The sequence below is a fragment of the Protopterus annectens genome, chromosome 9.part0, assembly GCF_019279795.1.
Source record: "Protopterus annectens isolate FY-2018-M chromosome 9.part0, PAN1.0, whole genome shotgun sequence".
Lineage (NCBI taxonomy): Eukaryota > Metazoa > Chordata > Ceratodontiformes > Protopteridae > Protopterus > Protopterus annectens.
Window position 1 is genome coordinate 313,944,225 of NC_056743.1, and position 25,552 is coordinate 313,969,776.

Consider the following 25,552-nt stretch of genomic DNA (forward strand, 5'->3'; position numbering starts at 1 on the left):
CTAAGCTGAGGCCAAAAGGACAATGCCGTCAACAAACATTTTCCATATTTCATACTGCTGGACTCAGTAATATAGTAGGCATGCACTTGAAACTGAAAAATAAACTCTGATTATTAGAAAAGAAAGGAAAATAAAATGAAATCTGAAGAGCTGTACAGCTTTAGCTACACGTATAGACCTTCTTACTTTGTCAGTTACTATTAACCTTAAACATTCCTTAAAGATTTCCTTATGATTCATACACATTTTTTTTTAAATATATAGTTTGGCATATTTTACCTTATAATAACATTGACGTAAACAGCATGATGCATAAATAAGATATTATGAAATGTTGCCTACTAGTGGAATTGAATGCATTTGTTAATAGTGTTATGACTCTGAAGCCTAGAAATCAGTGATCATTTAACTGGGGATCACCAGTAAGCATCATCATAATGAGGTACGATGTTCCAAATTACTTAATGTGATATTATCTTAGATGAATTGTAAAGTAATAACCTGTATCATTGAATGAAGGGAGATGAATCTGTTTGGTAAAATTGTACTGTTTCAGTGTGTGTGTGTGTGTGTGTGTGTGTGTGTGTGTGTGTGTGTGTGTGTGTGTGTGTGTGTGTGTGTGTGTGTGTGTGTGTGACAGAAAACATGCAAAGGCAACCTGATAAACACATATACAAACCACCTGTGCTTCTTAATTAATTTGTATCTCAATGGTTCACTTTTAAGCAGGCAAAAGATGATAAAGCTGGAGCTTGGTTAAACTTAGACAAAAAACAGAGGCTCATAAGAGATTACTAGGCCAACAGTTCAAGAGCCTTTACAAGCCTAGCCAATATATAACTCTTTTTTGCCTAGTATATGACCCTAGAGGCAGGAGGATGGTATGGGTTTGTGCCTGTATCTTAAGTATTTTTCAGAATTTACATGCTGCCTTGTCCATAATGGACACAGGTACCACCCCAGGTGTGACTTTATGATTTCCATCCACTGATCCAGATTGGACTTGAAGAGTGCCATGGAAAGACCCTGTTTAATGTGAATGGGAAGCCTATTCTAAAAAAGGGGCAATCTCTAAGACACATATCTGTGTCTCCAGCATGTACTGTTTGATTCACCAACCAAATTTAGATCCCTAGAACAGGTGGCCCTCATATTGTTTGTCTTGTAGATATGTAGGAGCTCCGTCAAGGCTGGATTTTTGAGTGCCTTGTTGGTCAGGCATAAGTCAACCCTTAATAGTCGATAGAAGACAGAGTAAAGGGAAAGGTCTTTCAGTCTGTTTGCATAGGACATGTTGTTAACACCCTGAATTTCCTTACTGAGGAACCTCTGAGGGCACTCCAGTTGTTGCAAGTGCCTAGTCAAGTACATTCCAAATGGCGCATTGTATTTGACTATTGGTCCAATGAGGGCTGTGTATAATGGAACTATAATTTCCCTGGATTTGGGTGCCATATCTTTACTTATAAGTTGTACCACATAGAAGGGCTTACTCACCACTGTGGACACATGATGGTCAAAGTTCAGGCTACTGTTTATCTGTAAACCTAGATCCCTCACCTCAGAGTCTACTCTGGGGGGATGGTAGTGTTAATGTTGTAGCTAGCACATATATTTGATTTTCCAAAAGTTATGATATTGGATTTCTTCACATTTAGTTTCAGGCCATGGTTCTGACATCAGTCATTTGCTTGATTTAGACCCTCTTGAAGGATATCTGCATTGTTTGGGGAATTCAGTGATTGCCCCCAGCATGCAGCTGTCTACAAACTTTGTCATCCAGACACCTTCCACATTGGCCTTGGAGTCTGAAAAGTATATTCTGAACAGGAGTGGTCCTAGCACTCAGCTCTATAGCACACCAGTAGCAACTGGCCTCCTACTGGAATTGGAATCACCCACTTTAACCACATATGCCCTGTCCCTGAGCCAGTTGGCTATCCATCTGATGACATAGGGATTTATGTTTAGTTTTGTGAGTTTACTTATAATACCTGAGTGAGGAATTGTGTCAAATGCCTTGGCTAGGTCAAGGTAGGCACTGTTTTGCTCTCATCTAAAGCCTTGCTGCCTTTTTCAAAGAAGTCCTGGAGATTTAGGAGGCATGACCTCCCCTTGACAAAACTTAAGTTAGATCAGGCCCAATGTTTGGAGGTTTCCTATGTCATAATTTATCAGGTCCATGGTTATTCTTTCCATGGCCTTAAAATATGATTAGTCAAAGTTATGGGTCTGTAGTTTTCTGGGTAAGTTGATGGGCCTCCCTTATGCAGAGGGAGGACCATAGTTGTTCTTTACTCTACTGGAACAAAGCTGGTCTGGAGGTTGTGGTTAAATAGAGATTCTATTGGGCCTGACAGGTCCTGATTTAAGCTATTTAAGAGGCAGCCTGGTATATTGTCAGACCCCATTGAAGCCGTATTGTTAGCTTTAGAGAGAACAGTGGCTACCTGTTCATTAGTGATAACTGTCACATGACTGGTGGAGAGTATTCCTAGAGAGAATGAGGGTGATGGAAAGAGAAATTTGAGCTGAATTTATTGGCCAGCAGTCTTGTGATATCTTCTGCCTGAATATAGTAGATAACATCTATAAGTAATTCTGCACATTGTTGGTGGTGTATATGAGTCACTGACAACCAGGTTGTTGCATTTTGTGTCTACATGTGAGAATCTGGCCTCCAGTGACAATGTATAACTACATCGCTCACATATATGTCTGTTGGAGAATTAAGTGGCTGTCAGTGTACATGAAGCATTTACTATATTGCAGCAAGATGATCATGTCCACCAAGCTGGAAACAGAGATGGTAGGAAAGAGCCCATCCATGGTTGCAGGTCTTACTGTACTTGCAAGGGATAGGAGTGCAGGGGTCTATAACTCGACTGGGAGGGTTTTCACTTGATGTAATCAGCAGCTAACCTAGCCAGCAATGCTACCCTGTTCCCAGAGCAGATGCTCCCTTTCCTGGATGCTATGATACGGTAATGCAGACTGAAACAGCCCTAACTAAATGTGTAATTGCTGCTCACCACGCAAATAATTTTCCTGGTGAGTACTGCTAAACTAAGGTAAAGTTCTGACATGCTTTTTTATAGGGAAATTTGAAGTTCAAGAGATTGTGTATATACAAGGCACTAGTGATCCTCACTGTGCAAAGAGCAGCTTCACACAAACACAAGACTTATATACACTCAAAAAAGCAAGTTTTACGCTAAGTAAGCCCACAGGCCAATCAGTTAAGCACACAATAAGCTTTCTGCCAGCAATTCCCAGCTCAGATGAGTGAAATCAACCCTCTCCTGCCACAAGAGTAAAGACTTTGATCCTCTTAATGTAAAATGACTGGTCTGGAGCCCAAGTTTTGAGGAGCAAGAAACAGATGCCTGGAACTAAGTAACACATCACTGGAAACAGAGCAATTCGGTCCAGAACACCAACCCTTGCAGTTGTTAAGCAACTTAAACATTGCAGAAAAACAAATAAATATCACAGTAAACCTTCAAAGAGTAATGAGAATAAGCACTACAAGTGCAAAAATGTACTTAGTTTCATCTTTTTAGCCTTGGATGGCTTCAAATGCTTGTAAAATCACTCAAAGTCTCTGGTGGCTGGCATCAAAGCAAATGCTTTCATCCACACCAGCTCTCTGGATTTCATCAGGCATATATTGTAAGTTCCAAAAATGCTTTGGATGTATGTCAAATCACAACTTTATTCACTAATCCACAAACCAAAATATCAGTCCACTGGGTTTTGCAGTTTCAAAATAAAGCAACTAGTGCTTTATGAATTTCTTATTATAATGTTCAGTTTACACCGCTCTTCCAAGATACAGGCTGTCTTGTAATACAGGGAAAGTCAAAGGCTGTAGGCTTTTTTAGGTCCAGATTTCATCATTATAAAAATAGGTACTTGTACAATGTACATTCCACCATTTCCATTCCAGAGGTTCAACTCCTCTGGGCTCTCTTACTCTCTACTTCCAGGTCTTCCTTCAGATGACCTTCCTATTGAGGAACTAACTTCCAAAGTTTAGCTATACAGGCTATTCCTTTTTATGTCACAGTAATTAGCAATTAAGGTCTTGTGATTTAAGTAATTATGTTGAGAATATTTTCAATAACTATACCACAGTATGCATTTTAAGTATACACTTAAAGGTACATATACATTTTCCATAACTAACATTTTACAACACAGACACACACACACATACATATACATACACACACACACACATTTGGGTGCATGCACACGCGTGCACACACACACACACACACACACACACACACACACACACACACACACACACACACACACACACACGTTTCTCTGAAGTGTTTGAACTATCAAAGGTTCGATCTCTTGAAACACTAATAGTTTGAAAATTAACTTATTTAATTTTGTAAGTATTTATTTTTTTCATATTGTGGTGCACATGAGACTGGCAATTTGCCTTTTTCCCACTGTCCCCACTGTAGTGCAATCTTGGAGTTGATGTATATAAGTTGCAGTGGTTAAGGGGTGCAGGAAGGCTTGCCTCCTTGCAAGAAAGTTGTAATTTATGCCTCTTTTTGCAGTCTTTTGGTTTCAGTGTTTTTTTTTCAAGGTTTTTGAGCTCAAAATTGTGATAGTTCAAGCATATGCATGTATACAGACACACTCATAAATGTGTGTGTGTGTGTGTGTGTGTGTGTGTGTGTGTGTGTGTGTGTGTGTGTGTATATATATATATATATATATATATATATATATATATATATGAACACAATTCAAAAAAATCACAAAAATTGTGTTTCTGCAGAGGGGAAGCCCGACATCCCCCTACTTGCACATGCCAACCACACCTTTGCTTCATTTTGGGGAAAGGGGAAATCCTCAGTACACCAAAAAATTGATCTTCCTGGACATTACCATCAACTTCACACCAGTCAGATTTTCGGTTTTAGATATGATATGATGTATATGTTGATTAAATTTTAGTTTTAAGCAATGATGACACCAAGTGATTTGGTTTGACTCACCTGTGCTAAAGGCATTTTCTTCTAAGATGCAATGGCAACATTTGCTTTAACTTTGTGAACTGCCTTAGAGGAAAATTGCATTAATTTAGTTTGTTTTTGGCATTTGGCATTAGTTGGGACCCAATCACCCAATTCTTAAGTTTGTTGAATGCATTTTGTGTTTACATTTGGAGCTGGGAATCCTATTAGAGTAGAGTGATCAGCATATTTAATGACATCTGCTTCATTTGCTATTTTGAGATTTATGAAGATGTTTAAAAAGGGAAGTACGGATTGACCCTTGATGTGTACCTACCATTACCGTTTAAAAAGATCTGTATATGCTTTGGATTGAACCGAATGAAATGCCACACAGTTAGCAAATGAACCATTTTAATGTCCTGATACTCATTTCAAGGCTGGTACCTGTAAGTGTTTATGATGTATTTTGAAATTATATTTGCATATAATCTGATTTTTTCCTATTACTTTTTATAGAGTCACATTACATAAAATAATGCATAGATTTTAGTTTATTTATTTATTCATTCATAATTTGCTTACCATCTAGATGAACAAGTTTACAGTCATGACTCAGGTACAAAGCAGTACAAAAGTAAACATGACCAAGCTACACATGCATGACATTTTACAATGAAGTAGAAATGCAACTATTAAAATGAAATAAAGTAAAGTACTGGTGCAAAAGTAGTCAAAATGGTAATACCTTAAATGTACACTGTATATATGGAGGCATTGAATGTTTTCAATCCAACACCAGAGTAAAGTTTGATGTTTGCATTATATACACGGAGGCAAGGTAGAGAATACTGTGTTTTTGTAAATTCTTTAGCCAGAATCATGGAAGCAAATGCATCTGGAGTCTTGATAAAGGAATTCTTGCAAATTTGCTATACAAGTGTCTCAGGGATGATTACTTTACTATGTCAGATGACAAGTAGTTCCAAAGAGCAGAACCTATTCTAGAGAATGCTACTATCAGAAGATCTTCTTGGCTCTTTCTAAATAAATAGGCTTGATCTCTTAAGTGGAAGTTTTGCTTTCACAGGTGGTTATTAACTCAACAGAAGAATTTTAAATATCAAACTACCTAGGAGCAAGCAGTGTCTCAAAATAGGGAGTGAATAGGTCTTGTTAAGTAAATCACAATGGTTTGTCTTATTGTCTGCATGTAAAACCAGTCTCTAGATTTTTAGATTCAGTGGACTGTAGTTTGTGGATGTTGTGGGCTGAATGTTGGCTTGGAAGAATACCTCTCAAATGTCCAGATTTTCGCAGAATGCCCAGATTTTTCCCTCAGATTTTTCATCTGTTCCTCATAACATTTTTTTTGTTTTTTGAAAAATCTCTGGGGATTGAAGTTTTACACTGCATACTCTTTAGAAAATTCACACTAATGCAAAACCTGTTATTCTACCAACTTTCTAAGTTTTTGTGAGTAATATTTAAAAATTGCCCCTATTTGTGGGTCTTTGCCCTCTCCCTTATTTATGGCTTTGTTCAGATGTATTCCATTAAAAGGTTGATTGGTATAGATAGAAGAGGTAGACCTATTGTAATCTGGGAATTAGAACATTTCTTGCTGTGGCTCTTATTGCAGCTCGATAGATGAGGTGGGGGATAATTTTAGCTATAAAAGTACTCTAGAGGTGATTTTGTAAACTAAAAGGTCTGTAGCTCTACTCAGTGTCCTATAGATTCCCGAGGGGTGATCTCTGCTTAGCTTTCCATTCTATGAATGATGTAGCACTCTTTGAAGTCCTTCACCTAAACAGAACAAGTGGCAAAGTAAACACCCATTCTAGAGACCTAAATCTACACAATTACATCAACAAGACCAGATGGCTTGACAAAGATCCAACCCAATGTGCACCCCGTGTCTGGAAAAGGCTGATTTTACCTATCAAGAAGAATACTCTCCTAGTAACCCTTAAAACCAGTCTGGATGACTGGATGAGTGATCACAAATTTTCACCCGGAATATGTGGAGAAAGTTTACTGAATGGCAGGTGCTGCTAGTTTCCCACCAGTATTGTGGGATGTGGCTGAGATTCTTGATGGTCTCTGTAGACAGTGAACCTAGTAGGAACCTATAAACCTACGAACCAGATAAGATAACTGCTTCTATGTGTGACCATTCTGCTGGAATAAAATAAATAAATAACTAAATAACTAACTAAATAAAATTATTTATTTATTTATTTAACAGCTATATTTGACTCACTTTTCATGTAATTTCAGTTAGGCTAAATTCAGCATATACATACATCTGTTTATGAATCACCTTGATTCAGTGATATTTGCCCGCAATACAACTTTATATGTATTCAAACTGCTAACTGAACTTGGGTCACTTTGGTCGTAGTCAGGGCTTTATCCCCATATGTCAGGCAGCTTGCTTAAGCCTCTTCTCCCATTGGTTGAACCTCATTTATAGGACACTATACAATTTCTTTACATTATATGTGACATATAGCACATTGGTCATAAAGGCCCTTTATACTGCCATCTCATGTAATGGAAGTATTAAGGCCATATGTGACTGGCTTTATGTTTCTTGGTTTTACAGTTGTAAACGTATTGAGGTTTGTTGTATTTAACTGAACTGGTACTTACTATGAATGTGGTTTAGTTTAAGAATGATTGTTTTTTGTTACATGGTACTGTTGAGGGGACTGCATTGGCTCCAATTTATGCCAATTTATTTATTGGATATTTGAAAATTTGTTATGTCTACACTCCCAAAAACATCTCATTGCTCTACAAAGATAAGAGGTAATCTTATTTAGATGAGTGTTGCTTTATTTGACGAAATGGACATGGTGAACTGTGAATAATTTTTTGCATTTTTAAATAGGAATGATTTTGAGACAGATTTTACACTAAAGGCAAAACCGTTCACGTCACTACAGACATTTTTAAAGATGTTTCTCTGAGGAAAATAAAAATAGATGGTACAATTATGACCTCAATGAGCAGTAAACCTTTTCCCCTCAAACATATTTTTTATTGACATGCAGTTGCTACTCTCCTCATGTTGTAAAGAATATTCTGAAATCTCAAGTTTCTACTTATGAAATGCAGAAGTCCTCCCATCAGATTATGCATATTGGAAGATGACTTATCTCATCAGCCTGATAAAGCCCTGATTATGGCCTGGTGACCCAAGTTCAAATACCAGCTTGGGTGTTTCATGGCACAGGTAGCGAGGATGGGTGTGCCTCTGTCTTAGGAGGAGGGGGAACACACTTGAATGATCCCAAGTGAAGGAAAAAATATATTGGCACACAGATTTGGGGGGCAGCACTATGGCTGAGTGGCATGCACATGCATATGTCATAGGGAGAAATGCTGCTTGACAGTAGTATGACACCATGTCAACGTCCTTGTCAACCCAGCGATGTGTTGGAGTTAATCTAGGGGAGGCTTATTAGGTTTAGTAGACCTGTTAAGTGAAGAGGTGCCCTAGGAGTAGCTGATAGTCAACTATGAGGAAGCAAAAATGCTGGGGAAAAAGAAAAGATGGCTTAGCCCATCAGTTAAATTATAGAGGTTACAAGGATACTGTGGTTTGTGCAGCTATAGAATAAGATGAATTGGTCCATAGTACTGACTTATCATAATACAAGTCTCATAACATTCAAAATCCAATTGGTTTTGCTAGTATGAAATTTACTGCAACCTATTTCTGGAACACTTTCAAGATGTGTAATATAATTTCAAAACACTGGCCTGTTTGGCTCAGGTGCGCACTATTTCGTTCTGTCTTACAACAGTGCTGCAAATTCTTGTATAACATACAAGAGAAAGTCTTTAAATAAAATGACAGCACTAATCATGATAAAGCTTTGAAAACAGAGTTTTCATTTTTCAAGAAGGAGAATTTTACTGAAGCATAATTCAGGAAGGCCAAGAAAACTGCAAAAGCAGACCCTGAGCAAAGTACTGGAGCAGAACAGAAGGGGAAGAATCACCCAGAAAATGACTAAAGTACAGATCTAATGCTTGAGGTCTCATATGATGCTGCTTGCATATCACTATAGCAGCTCAGCTTCCCTTATTTTTATTATTTGATGCAAGAATTCAAGAATTTAGAATGATTTTCTTGTATTTTAAGTAAATAGGCCAATGTGGACCAATACAACTGTTTTGTTTGCTTGAGACCTTTGGATTGCTGGCCATGTGATAACTGTGTAAATTTAAGCACATGTAAAACTTGTCATTTCACTACTGTAAATAGTCCTATACCTTCTGAGATATGACAATTGATTACACCTACTTGCAAGGGTTCTTTATATGGCACAGTGTGCATGTGAGTCATTTTATGTTTGGAAAACCTCTAGACCTTTTAAATTGTGCATTAATGAGCATTTAAAAAATATATATTGCCAAAGACACAGTAATACACTATATAAACATAATAGGATGAATTGTTACGCTATTTTTGTTTTCAATGGGTTGAATGAAACTTACTCAAAGACTAATAAGATAGGGTAGATCAGTTTATTAGATAAAAAAAGAACATTATTGGTTGTTGACATAGGAGTGTTATTTAGTCCAGGTTTAAAACAATTTTTCATTTTATTGACAGATATTCTAACTATAGAGGGTTATGACTGGGTCTCTGATTGTAATCATGTTATTATGAGTTCAAGATATGAATGCCAAGAAATTCACCTCGAGAGTGAAGCTTAAGAAGTGAATCTTTGGTAGCCATGATCACATAATAACTGTTTATAATCAGTGAGAGCTGATCATAACTCTTTGTTGTGCATGGAGGTTTATCTACTAAATGTGTGACCTGTTACAAAAAATAAATCAATAAATAAATAAGTCAAAGTAAAAAAAAAAAGCAGAAGTATTTTACTGGCTTTGAAAGCCATTAAAGCACTTAGTGAGTGCTGTCTCATATACAGCAAATAAGGAAAAAGTCAGGGACAGTTTGTAAATACTGCTCTAATTTAACGTAATTACAGACAGATGTCTGTACATTTCCATGGATATATAAAGAAAGCTATTCGGGGACCACTGACTGGCAGTGAAGGAACATCTCTGTCCTTATACCTGACTGAAACAGCACTTACGGGGTGTGTAACAATCCCCAAAAGTGCTATTACAGCACTGTCCTGCACAAAAGTAGCATGCAACAGGTTTATCTTTTTTCCAGTCTTGGTGTTTAATCAGGGGACTCCATGTACTGCAATGTATGTTACATAAATTGTGTTTTGTTATGCTGTTTTTCATGGAATTTACTATTAGAATGCTATTTTTGAATTCTCCACTAGATGTCAGCACACCATTGTTTTTCTATTTATTACACTACTGAACTTCTTTATTATAAATTATTTTTATTAATTACTACTTTAAATAATTTTGACTATGTAGAAAAAGGACTATAATTAGCCTCATCCATCTTTTGAAATTATTTGCATGGATGTATACAATTTGCAGCTACATGATGTTTTTGTAAATTTTGTAATGATATTTGTGCATAATTATAATTCAATTTAGAAGGTTATTTACTTCTTAGTGATATAAATCTATTAAGCATTTTATGGTTAATTATGACCTAATTCAAATTTTGGCATTGAAGAAGCTCTTCAAAACTAGTCTGCCCATGTCTGCATGCCTTATTGCAAAGTCCATTTATTGCTACAATGGAGTCTTTTATTTCAATAAAGGCTTATTTACAAATAACTTTTTATTGGTAAAATTATAATTTAATAAAGGTTTATTTTCACTCTGTAAGTGTGTCGAAGATTAGGATTTGTGTGGATACTGTCTGATGATCCATTCTACAGTTTCTTTGTGTTTTCTTCTCTAATTTATGTTATTTTTAAAACACAAATGGAATGAAAAAAGACTAGAGTTGAATAATTTTGTTAAACGCCTGCAAATAGATTTATAGCTTTTTACCTGATTTCCTACACCTTTTTGAGCTTATACTGGACCTGGTTGTCACCTAGTTGAGTTCAGCTGGGTGAAGATGAACTCCATAATCTCTTTTTTACAGGTGCAGTTTTTTAGTGTGCTCAGGCAGTTATTCGTTGGGATATTTTGTCCTTTCCTTTGCTTTCTTTTGAGATAGTTCCTTCTTCATGTTTTATAACCACGGAGTTGATACACATACACACACACACATGTATATATATATATATATATATATATATATATATATATATATATATATATATATATATATATATATACACATATACATATATATATATATATATATATATATATATATATATATATATATATATATATATATATATATATATATGTATATAGGTTTAGTATTGAAATTGCAAAGTGCTTGTGCTCAAACTGCATGTGTATGAAAGGCACTTTTCCAATGGGCAGAATGCTGAACCAGAAAACATCGAATACACTAAAGTGAATGGGTAGTATACTTCGCTTATCTGAGTTTGGAATTGTAAGTGGAGATCACAGTTCAGTGAGGAACAGGGAATTAACCCATTTCCTCACTGTAGTGTGATCTCAGAGTCGGTATATATAATTTGCAGGGGGTGTGGGGAGTGCAGGGGTTCTTGCCCCCCTATAAAATAGTAAAATAAACATACCATTGACTGTAGAGTGTAATGGTATGTTAAGATGCATAGCGTGGGTGACTAACGTCACTTCCTGCTATGTCAAATACATTGAAGTACTGGTGTCAATGTATTCATTTTCAACTTGGCTGCTTTTTCAAAGTTCCAAATTCAACATTTCGGGTCAAGGAATGCAGTTTCAGGATTTCAATAGTAAACTATATATATATATATATATATATATATATATATATATATATATATATATATATATATATATATAAAATGTGAATGTGTGTGGGCGTGCAGATGGGTTTGCCTGTCTGCAAAAAATATTTACTATTTATTTTATGTCTGGGTCGAGTAACAAGGGTCTATATTAGAACATCGAATTTTCAAAACTTCGAATGTTCTAATATCGAACCCTATTCAGCGAAAGCTGAAAATATCGAAGCAACAGAAAACCAAATTTTTTCCTAGGGAAAGAATTCGCTTGTCCATTAATGTTGCTTCGGTATTTTCAGCGCTATGGTGGAAAGTTACGGGTCAGGTTCAGGTAAGTGTGCGATTGAGTGCAAGTTAGGGTAGTTAGGGTTAGGGTGCGGGTTAGGTATGTGTGCGATTGTGTGGACGTGAGGGTTAGGTGAGTTAGGGTTAGGGCGTGGGTTAGATATGTATGCGATTGTGTGGATGTGAGGGTTAGGGCGGGTTAGGTGAGTTAGTGTTAGGGCGTGGGTCAGGTAAGTGTGCTATTGTGTGGATGTGAGGGTTAGGGAGGGATAGGTGAGTTAGAGTTAGGGCGCGGGTGAGGTGAGTGTGCGATAGTGACGGACCTTAGGTTAGGGTTTGGGTTAAGGTAAGTGGATAGTTAGTGGTGTGTGTATAGTTTAGTGTAGGGTTAGGTGTAAGATTTTAGGTGTATGTGTGTGGATTGCTTTTGTTTGGTGTGCTTGTGTTGTGTGTATGTGTTTTGGAACAGCAAATTTTTTCCATAGGAAAAAATTTGCTTTTCTGTATGTTTGATGTCTTCCGCTTTCGCTGAATAGGGTTCGATATTAAAACATTCAAAGTTTTGAAACTTCGATGTTCTAATATAGACCCGAGTAACAATTGTTATTTTCAATTAATTGTAATGTAGTCCCAATGTAACTTGATGATTGGTAGAGGAAGTTTTTTTATCACAGGGTGTTATGCAGTTGTAAAATTGAAGGATTATAAGAGAACTGTAAGAGTCAGTGATTCAACTGCTACCTTAAGGTTGACCACCTTGGAATACATCAAAGCCCTTGTCATATATGTCTGAAACTGTTTTGTCTTTTCATTTTCCTCATGGACACATACATACATGTACACACACAAACACACACAGACAAGTAAACACAAATGCATAAATACACACACACACACACATATGCTTCTGTTTCTTTGTAAGATACACAGTTATACTACATTATCCTTTCATTATTAAGGTGATGCCAGAATTAAACTATATATATATATATATATATATATATATATATATATATATATATATATATATATATATATATATATATATCTATCTATCTATCTATCTATCTATCTATATGTCTGCTTTCCACCATGCCTACTCTTAGCCACTAGGAAGTGATGGGGAATTTGTCATTGCAGGAAGCAGTGATCTGGATGAGTTGCATTTCATACGTAGGAACGATGGACCCTGCCAGGGTGCTGTGAATACACATTGGTGATTCACAGTACCTGGAAGCTGATGGAGTAATGGCCATTTCTAATGACAAGCCATTTTCAATGAACTCTATTTGGTACCTTTATTAACACATGCATGCAATCTACAACACCTAGTGCTGCATGGTGGTGGCTTACTCCTTTGATGTGTTGGTGAAGCAGATATGCTCACCTTCATGTGGAAGTAGCAAATTGACACGCATTGAATATCCTACAGGTCATTGCCTGTGATACATCCAGGGTATTCCCTGTTTTGTTTCTTAAAGGTCCACATTTCGGGTATATTAACTGCTATACATGCCTCAGTGACCATAGGTATGGGAAGTCCACACATTCCTCATGATCATGTTTATGAGAGATACACATCAAACAATGTCCATATGATATCTCTGTTACCATGGAAATGGTGAGCTGGCGGTGTGTATGATTTCCATTTGCTATGCCTGCTATTGAGATAGTGGTGATTATGGAGCAGTAAATGCTGGTTTATGAATATTATTGCTGTTCTGAGCATGTTTGCTTATTTCAACCCTGAAAGTCCCGAAGTGCTTTTTTGCTGTTATAGTGCTGTACAACTTGTTTACTTTCAGATGCAGCTGCATGTTATTATGTGATTATTGGTATACACAGATTTCCATGTCACTTTCCTTGTTGTTTAGTGTGCAGTGAGGTTAGGAAATTAACTTTTTTCCACTGTAGTGCGATCTTGGAGTTGGTATATTTAATTTACAGGGGGTATGGGGGGGGTTCAGGGGGGGCTTGCTCCCTGCAGAAACATCGTAGAAAGTGTGTTTGTTAGTTAGGTGTTGTAGGTGGAGGGGATATTATTTACTTGTGCAATGTAGTTTTCAATGTTATGAAGCACACTTTCACTGTTCTGAGTTTTCAATGTTTTGGGTTTTCAGTGTTTTGAATTTTCAGTGTTATGGTCTCAATGTCATGAAATTCAACGTTATGAAATTTCAATGTTATGAAGTAGACCCCATGCGACTGGTTCCCAAGCAATAACTTGCTGAATGCAATGCAATTCGACTGTGACTCTTGGCCTGAGAGTATGAGGAAGGGTTATAAAAGGCATAAGAATGCTTATAAATTAGGTGTTATCAGGAAATACTTTGCTTGTCAAAGTAAAGGTGTGACCTGTGATATACAGTCTGATAACTCTGTGCTATTAATGGGTAGTAAGAGAAGGATGAAATAATGCATCCAATTGGACATATAAATGTGAGATGCAATTTTCTGAACACTGTCTGCATACTTCTGATGTTATTCATTTTAAAGTGTTTGAACTGGATGCTCCAGACATGGGGTGGGGGTGATAATTGAAAGTATATTAAAACAATTGGATTAACTTAAGTATATTTTAAAATATAAATGGTGTGACTTCTTCAAGACACTATCATTTATGAGGTTAATTATTTAATATATTATTAAAATTTATTTCACTAATAACACTATTTAAATTATATTCTTTTAAAGTATTAGGTTACTTGTAGAAGGAGACTGACACTAATATTCAGTTATGTAATTGTAATTGAAATGTGTTAATTTAATGCCTAAATAACATGTTTATAACTTTCGTGAAACACCTTGGAAAAGGCTAAATCAAGATGTGAACTGCTGTTGTAAAGTCCTCTGGAAAAGTTTGGCATTATTTTTATAGAAAGTTATGGAAAAAATCATAAGGAAAAGACAGGTTTCTTTTCTAGGGAATGACAGTCTATAGGCCAGAAGGAGCTCTCAGTCAAACCTCATCCAGTTTTATGACTTGGTTACAGGTGAACACAACAAAAAATTACTGATATATGGTCTATCTGGACTCCATCCGTGTCTTTTGCACAGTCTAGTGCAGGATTAGGAAAACTGGAGAAATTGGGGTAGGACCTGCACTGAGGAATTAGATCGCTACATGGCTGAATGGTGACACACAGGTAGTTCTAGTGACGGGGATAATGCAAGAGATAAGAAAAGTGACAAACTGTTTATGACAGGACGGGATCTGTCCTAGGACCAGTACTATTTGCTGTGTTTGTCTTAGGCATTTTTGAAGGACAAGAGAGTGTGGAATCAGTCTCCATGACAGTGACATAGGTGCAGTATTAAAAGGAGGGGCGGAAGAGTCAAAAAAGGATTTCAGGTTTGGAAAGGTCGATTAAGTAGATAGTAAAATAGCAGTTGTGGTCTATCACAGCCAAATGCGATGTACTGCTCTTGGGTCATAATCATCCTGGTATGAAATATCAGTGGGGAAGATAGAACTGGTGGCATTAGAGTAGGACAATGTTCCAGGAGTGTTGACCATACCTGAACTGGACCACCATGAGTACAATGAGAGAGTGATAGCAATAACAAATAGAATGCTGTGGTGTATTCTGAGAGGGATGGACCTCAAAAGCAAAGGGGCAATGTTCTTACTCTACATGGCTATGATCATATCACACCCTGAATACTGGGCAGTTCTGCAGACCATACAAGGAAGTGGCATTGAGCTGCTGGAAAGAGTCCAGTGGAGAACCACCTGATGGATATATGGGTTGGTGGAAAGGATATTATGACAGACTACAGAATCTGAAAATCTTCACTAGAGCTCCAAAACGACTGAGGGACATGAAATTGGTTTGCAAAATGTCATGTCACAGAGATGTGACCACTGTGAACAAAAGTGACAAGTGAGATGAAGGGAGAGCATATCAGTAGTTCTTCATTGAGAGGGTCCATGATTTATAGAATGGCCTGCTGGAATGGGTGGTAAAAAGCAATCCAAGAGGCATTTAACAGGGCATGGGCCAAGGGGAGAAAGTATGAGGGAAAAGGGAGGGCATCAAAATGTTAAATGCACCTAAGACACGGGGGAGATACATTTAATGCTTCTTGCCACTGGGCAAGTATAAAGTAACATAAGGGAGAGTAGACTTCAGAGACCTTATAAATGATCAACACTCAAGTTACGATTAGGAAAGTCCTTGCAGTTTTTAGAAAGAGGATGGGTATTAAACTTCATATGTACAAAAAGAAAGAATGAGTGAAGTGATTTAGTACTCTGTAAGCTTTCGGGGATCATATGACAATCGTGTGATCCAGACAGTGTATGCAAACACACCCTGCCTGATACTACCTACTTAATATCCATTTTAAGTGTCTTTGAATCAATTAATATATGTTTCGTCTAGAGAAATATAATATTGGTCTCACCCCCCTTCAATGGTTTCATAAAGTTATTTGTAATGTATTTATTTATGCATTTTTTTGGTAGAGCAGGATTCCATGATCCTGGCTACAGCCATCTGTCTTTCCAACAAAATGATATGTAACTGTACCTGTAATTGCAATATATGCAGCCTTGCTAACACCCATATATGAGTAAGCACTTTATAAAGCCTAAAATAGATTGACTATCCCAGTAATTAGCTTATAAGTTGCTTTTACAAGGCAGTCAAGTCAAGCCACAGAGAACAGGAGGGGCAAATGTAAAAAAAAAACTGCGTCATAAAGCAGCTCAAGAGACACAATTATATATCTCCAGTTATGCAAAACTAGGTAACCACAAAGTGATCACCAATAAATGTGAAAATGAACATTTATTATGCAGATACTTGCATGTAATGTAATGTAAAGGGTGAGAAAGATATTAAAAGAATGTTACACATAGTCATCTTTAGGCTAAATCATTAGATGCAAAGGTCAGCAGGGTAGTAGACAGAAGAGATGCTGATGTTACTCTCCCATTGTTTAGGTCCGTGTAAAGGCTGCATCTGACATTCTGTGTTCAGCTCTTGCTAATATACACGGGGCACCAAACAGAGCATATAAAACACCATTATCAAAAGAATGAGGAGAATGAAAGAACGTGTAATTGCAACAACTTTTATAACTTGGTGGATATACTTTGGAAAAAAAAAGATAAATGCATGAGGGGTATGATTTGGAAAAGCTGACCTCTCAGTGGCAAGTGGGAGAGGTAGCTATGTAGATAAATGGCAAGGGAAAAACATAATTTTTGTGTGTACTTCACATATCGCTGGTTGAAACTCACAGGGCAATGCTTACTACACTGAGACAATGCAGTTATGTGCTTCCACACACCTGTTTCTGTGGGCCATAAATTTGACTTCTGCTTGGCAGGTGTGTGTACCCTAACAAGTCCCTGTTCTGCAGAGCTGAATTACTTGGCCATTGGCCTCTTCTTGGCAGGTGTATGCCCTAAAAAGGCTATATTATATGCAGTAGGATTAGTCACGCATTGGCCTTTCCTTGGCAGGTGTAGGTCCTAACACATTCCTACTCTGTGCAGTTCAATTACCTGGCCAATTGCCTCTGCTTCCAGGTCTGTAAGCCCTAACAAGTCAGTGTTCTGTGATGCTAAATTACCTGGTCATGGGCCTCTGTTTGGCAGAGGTGTGTACTTGAAGTTCCTGCTCTGTGGAACTGAATTGCCCAGTTATTGGCCTCTCCTTGGCAGGTGTGTACCCTAATAAGTCCTTGTTCTGTGCAGCTGATTTACCTAGTCATTGGCCTCTCCTTGGCAGGTGTGTGCCCCAATAAGTCTCTGTTCTGTGCAGCTGATTTACCTGGTCATTGGCCTCTCCTATGCAGGTTTGTGTGCTATACCAGATCTCTGTTCTGTGGAGCTGAACTACCTGGTGATTGGCCTTTCATTGGCAGGTGTGTATGCTTCAACATGCCCCTTCTTGGTGGAGCTAAATTACCTGGTCATTGATCTGTCCTTGGAAGGAGTATGTGTGTGTGCCCTAACAAATCTCTGTTCTGTGGAGATGAATTACTTGGCCATTAGCCTTTCTTTGGCAGGTGTGTACACCCTAACAAATCCCTGTTCTGTAGAGCTGAATTACCTTGCCATTGGCTTCACCCTGGCAGGTGTGTGTGTGCCCTAACAAGTCCCTGCTCTGTGCAGCTAAATGACCTGATCATTCACCTGTCTTTGGCAGGTGAGTGTGTCCTAACAATTCCCTGTTCTTTGGATCTGAATTACCTAGTCATTGGCCTCTGTTTGGCAGATATGTGAGTCCTAACAAGTGCTTGTTCTGTGGAGCTGAATTAACTGGTCATTGACTGCTCCTTGGTAGGAGTATGTGCCCTAAAAATCTCTGTTCTGTAGAACTGAATTACCTGATCACTGGCCTCTCCTTGGCAGGTTTATGTGTCCTAATAAATCCCTGTTTTGTGGAGCTGAATTACCAGCCCAATGGGTTCTTCTTGACAGGTGTGTATGTGCCCTAACAAGCCACTGTTCTGTGAAGCTGCATTACATGGACATCTGTCAGATGTCAATGCTATTGAAATACTCTATCCAACTCTGTGATGTTCCTTGAAACATACTGTGTTGCAGACTGAACACAATTCCCAGAATTCCATGAGAGAAATGTACAAACTAATGTTTCAAATGATGGTGCAGGGCTATAGTGTAAACCTTCCTGGTTATGCAACACTGTTAACTATACCTAAATAAATAAATCCAGCAGAGTGAGTTTGTTTGAATAAAATATATGGATGCCAGGCATTGTCTTTCTTCTATGCTTCTCACTTCACCATTAGACATGGTCTTGCTGTTCTTATTCAGCTTACAGCAACAGTCTATTCCAAGCTTATGTTGCACATAAAGTTATGGAGACAGACAGCAAGGATATCAGCTGCAAAGGAAGAAGGCACTTTGAGATTTTCATGGCTGAGTATATGAATACATAAATATATGAACAGTTAGTGAGTCTCTTACTGTCTGTGATTTGCAAAACTTATCCAGCCTTTATCTAGAATGAAATGATAAAACTATCATTACAAGTCCACATATCTGAAGGACACTAGCACACAGAAGCTAGAGCTTAACTTCACACAACCTACTAAACGATACTGCTGGCTAGGGTATGTCAGCATTTTACTGACCATTTCTCTCCCTAGTCACAAGACATTCATAACCTGCAGAGTTGTGTGACTATCTTGTATGAAGACATGAGACCTGCCAAGTGAGGGAACAGGCCTGGGTTATGCCCCAGAATGTAGAGGCTCCTGGAAAAAAAATAGAACAATAGGATATGATTGGGCATTTGAAACCTGTGGATCCTGACCCCACATACAAGTTTGCAGCAAATATCCCCTAACCTAAAGCAAAAATATGTGCCCTAGGTCTGTTTTCACTACAAATGTTGACATGAAAATTCACTTCAGAGCCTCTGATTGTGTTTTTCTATTCAGTGAGATCCTTGGTCACTGTCCATTATCCCCAGTCTGGAATCTTTCTTATCACTAGCTTTAACATTAGCTCCACAAGTGAGTGACTGCACTTCACCCTTTGGATGAGACATTAAACCAAGGCCCCATCAGCTTGAGTTGGTAGTACCTCAGGTGGATGTAAAAGATCCCATGGCACTTATTGAAAAGAGTAGGGCACCCTTTATTATACACAACTATATATAAATTAAACTTACATATTTACAAAACTACATTACATTTACATTCCTCCATCATTTACAGCTTTTTGTTTCATATTTGTATAGTCCCCCACTCCTTTTTCCACAACCACCATTTGATTTTCTGTATTATATTTGGTATCACCCATTTTGCATCAAACATGATCTCATTCAATCTTTCATTCTATATTACCTGCACAATACAAAGCGTTTTCCTATCTACCTTTTTGACATATTCATTATTACATTTCTCATAAAATACATATTAAACCATGTCCATATTTATGTGTTTACAATCCCATATTTCTCGCAAAATATTTTTTATTATTTTTCCCATATTTTTTATGCTTTTACATGTTAAAAATGTTCTACAGTTTCTAATTCACCACACAAATGGCATATCCTTTCATTTACCTTTTTATAAGGCAAATTCCCTTTTACATGCAATCTATTAATTTGTAGCCTCTATAAAAATCTCGACATTCAACATTCTTTATACGCCATTTATTTATTTGTTTTATAGTGTTTATCTTTTCTTCTGTTAGTTGTTCATGTAGTAATTTTGTATCATGTTTTTATACCACAGTTTTCTATTTTCTTCTTTCTCCTCTATTCTTAACTTCTATATTTTTTGTCTTGATACATCTTTATTTCTTCATTTCAACAGCCTCTCTCCATTTTAAGTCTATACCTACTTCACATATTATTAAGTCCTTTTAAATCTTGTAAAATTTTCATCCATTGTTCCCTAACAACAATCAGTACATCAAATTTTATTCCTAATACTGATAATTATTTTCTTCCAAACTGAATTTCCTTTAATTGTTCCTCTGATCCAAATTCCTTACTTTCTTCTCTATTTAGTGACATCACCATTCCTTGTAAACTATTACTTACTCAAAAAAATTATTTCTTCCATCCTTTTTATGTCTTTGGTCATAAGAATAATATCATCTGCATAAGATATGATGATAGGATATTCAATGCCAGTATTCTGCATGTACTGCACTTTTCTAATTTTTTCATTTGTCTTTTTAACTGGCCAATTCAGTTCTATTACAAATAAAATACTACTCATTGGGCATCCTTGCTTTAAACCCCTGTTCATCTCGATCGCTTCATTTAACCAACCACTTATCAAAATTCTTACTTTACTACTCCTATAAACTGATTTAATTACTTTCTGAATTTGTTTACTAAAGTTATATCCTTCCTTTATTTTCCATAACATGTCATGGTCTATCGTATCAAATGCTTTACTTATATTTCCCACGAATAATTTGGCTTCATTATTTACTTTTTTTAACATCATCTACTATTTCCCTAACAATCATTAATAGTTCCTGACACCCTTTTGCTTTAACTACATAAAGATGCCCTTCCAATACATTTTTTGTTTTATTCTCTAATCCTAATTGTATTATCTTCATAAATATCTTATAATCAGTATTATTTAATACAACTGGTATCCAATTATTCATTTCACCTTTTTCTCCTTTCTTCCAAATAAATCTCATAATTCCAATAAAAAACTGTGTACAACAAATGCCATCATTTAGCCATTCATTAAATACATATACTAAGATTTATTTTTGCCATTGGTCTATAATCTTACACATTAAATAACATATACCATCTAAATCTGCTGCAGAATTAATCTTTATCACCATGTTTAACATCATTATAGTAATCTGTTTATCAACATATTTATTTCTTATGTAAATTGCTTAACCTTTCATTTATTTTCATTTCTCATCTTTCTTTTAACATACTGTACTTCAGCATTCATAATACTTCTTTGTTGTTTTTCTACTTTCCAGTTTTTATTTTTCATTTCTGTCATTATACCACTTTGTTCTTTTACTATTTTACTTAAATATTGAAACACGTCATACCTGTCAACTGTCCAGATTTTTGCCTCATATTTTTTATCTGTTTATATAAAATTGTGGTTTACTAGCAAATCACTGGCAAGTCATTGTAGACTTAAGTCAGAAAATAATTGCAGAGATTTGAGTTTCAGAGTTCATAGCCTTCAGAAAATTCATGTGAAAGCAAAATCTGCTATTCTGTCAACTTTCTAAGTATGTAAGAGCAATATTAAGAAGTGTACATATTTTTGGGTCTTTTTCTCCCCATTATTGTGGCTTTGTCCAGATTTTTTGCTCTAAGAGGTTGCGAGGTATGCTTCTTCCTTTTTTCCTTGCAAACATATCTTTGTTTATATAATAACTCCAGTTATTTCTTGATTTCTTTTATATATCTCTTCCTATTTTCTATAATATACTTGCTCATTTCTCTCTAAACTTTCTAATACCTTATTCTGCATTTCCATACATTCTTTTTTCCTTATTCCATAATACCATTTTATCTAATTCTTTTTATATTTCTTTTTAAATGCCATCCATCATTCTGTCCAATTATAACATTCTCTCTTAGTCATATGATCTTTCCATAATTCCACTATATTAGTTTTTCTTTCTCATTCCACACTTTCTCATTTACTCTTTTAATCCCTTTTCCAATTTTATGTTCTTCATTTTCTTCTATTTTTATCTGTATTGCCTGTTTCTACTGCTTCTTCTTTGACTATCTCTATACCTTTAGAAACTAAGACATAGTCAGTCTCTGTTTTAACATTCCCTCTGCTATACATACTTGTGCTTAAATTCCCTAATACTAACTTTCCACCCTTCATAATTTCCCTCATTTTTTCTTATCTAGCCTATTTTTTTATTTTTCTTCCTTAAGTCACAGTTAAAATCTCCTGATATTATAATACCATATTTATCATTACCTAATCCAATATGTCTTGAAACAACCTTTCTTTCTCTTTATATGTTACATGTGTATAAACCATTATATGTCCATAGACTCTAGTTTTCCATCTTAAATCTACCACCAATAATTGTCCTAATCGAACTAAATTAAAATCCAATATTGTACTTGTTGTGCTATATAGGGCAGCTATCCCTAAACAGGTTTCTCATTTTAAATTCAAAATTATACCTCATCTCCATAAATGTTCTTTTTGTAATCTTTTTGCTTTGTTAAACCACTAATATCTTCTAATACTATGATGTCCACTTCACATTTATTATATCACTCTAATACTCCAATTCTTCTTACTAAACTTTTTATACTAATCACACTGACAGGTAAAATTCTAAGATTGTTTCTCCCCTTCTTAGTCTATATGAAATGATGTATTTTTATCCATTTCTATCCAAATATCTACATGGTCTGATAAACCTGTTATTTTAACTCCTTTATGTAATATTTTTAAACTCTCTGATAATGTAAAATAATCAGTTTCAGTTCTCAACTTGCCCCTTTTGTATATCCAATATTTGTTTCCCCATAAATGGATCTTACTGCTATTAATAATATCCAAAATACCATTTACATCTGCCCCTTCTTTTCTTCGGTGTCTTACATCACAGTTAAAGCCTCCCACTACTATAACTTAAATATTCAGACTAACATAAGCAATCATTTTCCTGAAAATAATCTCTCTTTGCTTCTGTAAAGTATATGCATAAAGTGTCACCATCATATACGTCTGAGTCTTCCATCTTATATCTAATATTAATATTCTTCCTAATATTACTAATGTGTAATCCAGAACGTCTATACTTTCTTTACATAAAATTGCTATGCCTGATCATTTTTTTCTCCTATATTCCATGTAACCCTGCCTTCCCATAATCCATTTACTTGTATCATTTCTTCTTCTATTATTCTTATATCTGTCAATATTAAGATATCCATATCTAACAATCTACACCATTCCAAATTCCTAACCTTCGTTTTTTATACTATTCAAGTTTATGGCTAGGATTCACACTTTGAAGAAAAGTAATTATTACTTTTATCATTTTCCTTTTTTGTTTTCTCATATATCTATATTTTTAAATTTGTGTTTTCTTTCACACTTTTCCCAATGGATTTTTTTTTTTTACTTTTGATTCTTATCCACTTAATTTCCCCTTCTTCATGTGAATTACTTAATTTCTCTTCTTTTTTCTCTTTCTTTTTCTTCCTTTTATGTTCTTTTATCTCCACCTTTATATCTTCCTCATTTCTATTTTCTTGTTGTATGTCTCTTACTTGGTCTACCTTTCTTTTCTGTGTATATTTCTCTTTAATATTGCAACCATCCATGAATGTCCTATTTTTTTCACATTTATTTGCTCCATGATCAGTTTTATAACAAATGCTGCATTTCTTTTTATCACAATTATTAATTATATGGTCATTTTTACCACAGCTGGGGTGCCTTCTGTGTGGAGTCTGCATGTCCTCCCTGTGGTCGCATGGGTTTCCTCCGGGTGCTCCGGTTTCCTCCCACATCCCAAAGACATGCTGTAGGTGGATTGGACACTCTAAATTGACCCTAGTTGTGAGTGTGGTAGGTTGGGCGCCGGGCTGGAAACTCGACACTGTAAAACTCTACTGTCAATCATGAGCGGACAGGTGATCCGCTGTGGCGACCCCTAACTGGGAAAAGCCGAAAGAATTAGAAGAAAAATGGTCATTTTTACCACACACACAAAAAATATGCCTTTGGTTGTCCCCTGTAATTTACACCCCTCCCCATTTCCTTCCACATTGATTATGCTAGGCACATGTAATATATTTTAATTTTGCATTTGTAAAATAACTCCAGTCCCATCCCCCAGTCCATAAACCTCTGTTATCATAAATCTTTGTAATGTCCATTACTTTTCTGCACACAGTTTTTAGATGGTCTCTTAAAGTGTCTTTTATTATCTCTGTACGAAATTGTATGTACATTCTCTTTTTTGTTGCTCTAATAAATGCTTGTACTGCATACGAATTCCAAGGACTGTTATTTCTTTTTTTCTCATATTGTTCTAAAAATGTTTCCATGTATTGTGCTTCTTCAAAGAAAATGTCACAGAAGGAGTCTTTGCTAATACAAATAAGTCCTCTTACCTTTCTGGGTTCAATACCCAGTGTTGAAATAACATTAACCTATATTATACTATCAAGTTCTTTTTCCATTTTGCTGCTTACTCTTACATGATGTTTTCTTTTCATGTACATTTTCTTTTCTCCCTCTCTTATGATCTACACGTAGGATTTTTTTTTTTCTTTTCCCTCCTGATTTATTGTATTCTTTCCATAATTTCACCTCATGATACTGCTTTCTCACTTTCTGGTTCACTTTTCTATATTAAGTATTTTAAATACACATCCTGTAAGCCTCCAGATTGGAGGGTTGTAACAATATACTCCACCTGTGATTCTCCTTCACCTTCAAACAGCTTTTATTGAAATAACACCTCTGTATCCTGAGTGTATTTGTCTTCCTTCTCCTGAATTGCCAGGTCTTCTGTTTTTTTTTCTGGCACTTTCATTTTTGCATTTTTATCTCTTGAAAACAAACTTGCTTGTGAAGGCTCAACTGCCCTCTGCATTACTACACATTCTTCCTGTATACTATTGTTTATCTCCTTTTCCTCCATGCTTGCTCCCTGCTTCTCTGAGCTGCCTATGTACCTTGACCAGAAGCAGGAAGCGTAACCACAAATTGTGTCCCAGTACGAAAAGTATAGGGGAAGTTGCTTGATGCCGTGGTCAGATTTTCCCTAATAGTATAAATACTAATTCCACTCTCCCCTGAAAAGAGGCTACTAGCCTAATGGAGCTAACCTGGTCAATAAAGGATAGACAGATAAATAAATAAATAAATAAATAAATAAAATAAAATAATGACCGCACTGTGTGATTGCATTCAGTGTGACTAACAGAGACACTAGAAAAAAAGAGCCCCAGAACTTTGTCACATCGCACCATG

The 25,552-nt window shown here is 36.2% G+C and overlaps 1 protein-coding gene across 3 annotated transcripts in view; it reads right to left on the bottom strand.

Annotated features, from left to right (window-relative positions):
- The window catches only part of SPI1 (Spi-1 proto-oncogene), a 272,584-nt gene that overhangs the window by 21,225 nt on the left and 225,807 nt on the right, over window positions 1-25,552 (bottom strand). The gene's annotated exons all lie outside the window — the stretch shown is intronic.